Source organism: Medicago truncatula, chromosome 2 (genome assembly GCF_003473485.1).
Source record: "Medicago truncatula cultivar Jemalong A17 chromosome 2, MtrunA17r5.0-ANR, whole genome shotgun sequence".
In the NCBI taxonomy this organism is placed as follows: domain Eukaryota; kingdom Viridiplantae; phylum Streptophyta; class Magnoliopsida; order Fabales; family Fabaceae; genus Medicago; species Medicago truncatula.
This window is the reverse complement of record NC_053043.1, coordinates 24,233,286-24,238,749: the sequence shown is the minus strand read 5'-3', so window position 1 is coordinate 24,238,749 and position 5,464 is coordinate 24,233,286. Positions and strand designations below refer to the sequence as shown.

Genomic DNA, 5,464 nt, shown 5'->3' with positions numbered 1-5,464 from the left:
ATGTGAAAATCGCAGTTTTCCTAGGTCTTATCCCTTCTCTTGCCTTTTTCTCCCTTTTTCTCTAAAACTGATCGTACGTACCTATGTTTTTTTTTTCTTCTTTTCTAAACTAGGTCTCTCCTATTTATAAAAATCCTTAACCTACTTATTTTTCTCTTATATCCAAATCTTAATTTTCTATTCTAATATATATATATATATATAATATTTCTATAACAAATAACAAATATATCTCTATAACATATATATATATTTCCACACTAAATAACATATATTTCTACAACAAATTATATATACTTCTACAACAAATCATATATATTTCTACAACAAATCATATATATTTCTGTAACAAATTATATATATTTCTACAACAAATCATATATATTTCTATAACAAATAATATATATATTATACTAATAAATATCAACTATAACATAACAAAATACCACTCATCAAAATAAATCATATAAATCATACAAATCATATAAGTATATTCTAAACTCATTAAATTGGTGTTCGTTCCAACTTGGTGTTCGTTCCAACTGCAACTACCTAAATTGTTATTAGAGATTTGGTGTCATTTTATGGACTTTTGAGTTTTATATGTATTGTTGTGTAATGTGCTGTCAGAAACCTGTAATGTTGCACTTTTGTTGAATTTGAATTCGTTTGTGTATTGTTAATGTAATGTCAAATTGATGTAATGTTATTAAATTATGAATGATTATGTAATGTTGTTGCTTATGATCGATTGTTGTTGGTGAATTGGTTGTACTGCTTCTGGAATCGTGTTTGAGTTATTTATAGGTGTCGAGACAAACTGATGTGTCCTGGTTAACATTACAAATACTAATGTCTGCATAGTAGAGTGCAACAGTAGTTAACTGTCGCTGAGGGTAGGGGTGGACAAGATTCGACTTTTTAAAGAAAACGAAAATGAACCATCATAACGGTTCACAAAACTTGTACCAAACTGTTTGTGGTTTGGGAGAACTGAACCGAATCAAACCAAAATTAATATTTTGAATCGATATATACTTTTTTCCCCTTTTGAAAACTTAGTTGTGTTTTTTTGTCACTTTTTTCGAGACATGCATACAACCAATCACTAGCAACAACTAGTTCTATTCTAGCACTTTTGGTTGCGGTCATATCATGTTGGTGGGTGATCTTTTTTTTAACAAATTACCAAGTATAATGATGCCTAATTCAGAATCACTCATCTTTTCATTGGAAATAACACTCACAAATTTAAAATCAAAATCACTTGCTCCCGCTCACGTTCATTCACAATCGTAACACTCGCTCAATGTGATAATATTATCACCATTTCCTGATTGGTTGTCAAATGTTAATATTTATGGTGACGTAAATTATTGTTATCTTACTTTGGAATTAAATTTCCATTCTAGTTTTTTTTATGACGAGGATGGGACTGGAATCTTCTAAGCCTAAAAATGTGCGTTTGATCTTCTCTAGAATGAAGAACATGACATAACTATTTCAGTTATACAATATTTGATTAAATATATCTTTTTTTACTGTCTTTTCATACTTTTTTAAGGAGTGTCTTTTCATACTTACTTCAACCATTAATTTTATTGTCAAACACTACAAATTCAATTGGTTATCATCAGGGCCGGCCCTAGGCATAGGTCACAAGTGCGACGGCCTAGGGCCCATGCCGGTAGGGGGGCCCTAAATTTTTTTTATTGGTGAGGGTGTATATAGTAAGTATTGGTTTCACTAGTGCAGAAAACACTTTTTAAATCAGGTGAAAAAGACTTTTTAAATCGGTTCTGTATCCGATTTATAGGTGGCCGATTTAATAAGTGTTTCATTTTTAAGTCTGTCCTTTGACCCGATTTAAATTCTTTTTTATACATCAGGTAACCCGATTTAAAATCTTCCATTTTATATCTGGTCACCCGATTTAAAATCTAGTTTTTTTTATTAAAAAAAAAAATGATTTTCTTTTTTTTTCTCCCATATTGAACATTACTGTGATGAAACAGAATCTTATACACAATCATTTAATATAAAATATTATCATAGAACTTTAATTTCATAGCAACTTGCAAATAAAATCATCCACAAAATCTAAACACTGTCAATACTTCACACTTAACACAACAATTGATTTACACCTAGTCCAAGGACTTCAAATGAATCCAAGAATCGATGTTATTACATAATTTTGGCACAACTTAATAATTTAAAAGAAATTCTACAATGATATACCAAGATTAACTACCAGCAAATTTTCCATAACTCCTTTGCCCCCAGAAAAAAGTACAACCAAGAGGACTATATCAAGCACTCTACATCAACAAAAGCGTTAAATTAGTAAAGTCACTTTCAACAGAAACATGCAAGTAACCAAGAGAAATATCATTGCTTTAAAATAATTCACGAAAACAAAATCATTTATTGATACAAAAACATTCACAAAATATAAACATTGACATCGTTTCAACCCCTAGTACAACAATTGCTTTACACCAAGTCCAATAACTTCAAATGAACCCAAGAATTAATCCTATTACATAATTTTGACACAACTTCTTCATAAATCCAAGGATTAAATTGTTTCTCATTCAAAGAAGTGATGATCAGTTAATATAAATCACAAGTAAAAATATTACTTTAAAAAACTAAGGGCAAAAACAGTGTTCTCAAACAATTTAACAAGCGGTAGCTTCATCTTTTTCACTAAACTTTGAAAAAATTTCAAATAAGAAAGGATGGAGAACTTACAAATTTTGAACAATGCAGAAAGTGATGAAACAATGGAGAAATTAAAAATCAAATGAAAACGGTAGATGAAAAATATCAAGATTTGTCACAACCAGACTTATGATCCCCAATTCACCTACAAACAATTCATAAAATAAAGGAAAATGTGGTTATCATCTTAGTTTTTGTTTTGGTACTGTAAATATTAGCAGCACAACATTTAAATAAGAAAAATACTAACAAAACTATTAAAACATATCATATAAACCCACACGAAGAGCTTACCATAAGTGCAGTTCAACCTACTTTAAATTTATGTAGTTTTAAAAATGCAGTCCCAGTTTTTTCAATAAGGAAAATACTCACAGTAAGACGAACAACATGATAAAGAAAATATCCACATTGAATCTAGTCTATCAAAAGGCAGAAGACAAATAGTAAGTAAGTCACCTTCATTAGCTCTTCAAGCAGGCAAGGTGTTATCACGAAAATCTGTCTGAAATCACTTGCTAAAGATGGAGATAGGGCTGCAAATGCACGAGTCAAACGAGCTTGATCTAACAGCTCCGTCTAAAAATAACACATTATTTGGCATGGAAATCCATACAAAAAGATACCTCTACTAGTACTGGATGCTCTTCCAAAACTTGGTCCGCTCTTGCTTAATGTACTTGAGGTCAAGATTCACACATCAACAATCCAAGGCAAAAGTATCCCACAAAGATTCCCCATCAAAATTCAGCAGGAATTGAGGGAGATCTATACCCATTTGAAATCCCTGCAATAAAATATTCTGCACACCCCATTCAGCATGTAAACTACCATAAATTGAGATTCATAGAACCTAAGGGAAAGTGAAGGAGAAATAGGGAATTCTAGAGAATCAGAGTTGAGATAGACTTGTATATTTTATTTAAATTGGTACAATAATACAATGGTGTATAGTACGACTAGCTAATACAATTTATATTTTACGGATATATCTCAAGTTGTACAACTAGTTAAAACAAAATGAATGCAATACAACACTAAACTAATGAACAAACATGAAGATCAATCAATATTATAAAGAAAGCAATAATTCCCAATATGAGCTATAAAAGTCTATCCATGGTAAATGCAAAGTAAAACAAAGCCATTAGTCTCAATCCCAAAGTTTAATGCAATGTGATAATGAAGTAAATATCCAATTGACTTTAGTAATAATAAACTCTTCAAGTTATGCAACTCAAACCTATTCAGCCATTATACAACCCACCGACCATATATCAGTTGCTTTGGTGAATCTTTTAGTGCCCAACACAAGTTTAGAGGCTCTACACATAATTAAAAACCAGAATATAGAAAATTTAGGTGATAATCAAATGTATACAACATGGTAATGATACTCACCTATACCAATGTAACCATAACAGAAGTATATTGCTTGAGAGTTCTTCAATACTGCCTTGACATTCCAAAGTTACATATTTTCAACTGCCCTGCTCTTAATAGTCATATTCACCTTCTTTCATGCTTCAATTTCTCTAGTCTTCGTAAGTAACCTCTTCATCAACATCAGATCTAGTGATTGTGCCACCTGAACAACCATAAACTTCCGAAATTTTAACAAATGAGAACAAATTCGGATTTTGGGTTCATGAGTAATAGGGTTTGGATGAAAAATTGAAAGAAAATGCAACTTGGAGATGAAATCAGAAAATTAACAAGTGAAATTTGAAACTAACAACGTTTTTCCTATGTAATACCAATCACTTCAAATGTTTGAGAGATTTGAAATTAGGTTTTAAGTTTAGGAATCCATGAACCCTAATACTCATGAGAAATGAGAGACAAGAGAAAAGAAAGAAGGAAACTCACCACGGAGATGGATTGAACCATGACGGCGACAATGGAACAGCACAACGCGACTTGGACGGTGCAGAACATTGTGGTCGCGAGAGAGTGGTCGCGAGAGAGAAAGAGATGGGCTTCAGATTGATTCGAGAGAGAGAAGGCATAGAGTAAAGTTATCATAGAATAAAATTTCTTTTATTTACCAAATTGCCACCGTGTTTCTTTTTAGTTTTATTTTAATTTAATTAAAATACTTTTTAAGTTAGATAGCCCGATTTAAAATTTTTTGTACTCAATATGCTCATCACAATGATTGTTTTTAAATCAGGTGGATAGCCACCCATTTAAAATCTCTGATTTAATAAGTGTTTTTTGTACTAGTGTTTTATGGGGGTTTATATAGTAAAATATTGGCAGGCCCGAAAATTGACATGAAAAGCTGGGCTGCAGTCTGTTATTGTTTTGGCCTTTTTGATGCAATTTGCTATATATATCGCATATGAAAAAAAGCTTTCTATATACACCCTCCAAAAAAAATTGGCCCTTTGTTTCTAATAATGTGCCAAGAACTTTTTTTATATTTTTTTGGGGCCCTTTGTTTCTAATAATGTGTCTTACTAATATTAAAAATATATGTGATATTTATTATCCAGAAAATTGGGAGAATTCTCATAACAAAACAAATTATATTTTAGTTGAAAATGGGTCTACTAGAGAAATTAATCTTAATCTTGCCTTGAAAGTATCCAAAATAAATTAATTATATCAATATAGTAATATAAACTTGGTACTTATAGCATATAAAAAGATGAAAAGATGAATGATTTATTTGTAGTATAACAAATGAGTTATTGTATCTTAGATTACTCTAAAAAATTTAACACTAATTTTG

At 30.8% G+C, this 5,464-nt stretch overlaps 1 long non-coding RNA gene across 1 annotated transcript; it reads right to left on the bottom strand.

Annotated features, from left to right (window-relative positions):
* Positions 1 to 2,087: 2,087 nt before the first annotated feature.
* Positions 2,088 to 4,663, bottom strand: LOC25488271 (uncharacterized). The gene is made up of 6 exons (XR_005644003.1): positions 4,597 to 4,663; positions 4,129 to 4,315; positions 3,354 to 3,529; positions 3,187 to 3,263; positions 2,758 to 2,872; positions 2,088 to 2,321 (listed from the first exon to the last, which is right to left on the bottom strand). It is a non-coding gene; the product is annotated as an uncharacterized lncRNA (long non-coding RNA).
* Positions 4,664 to 5,464: the final 801 nt, after the last annotated feature.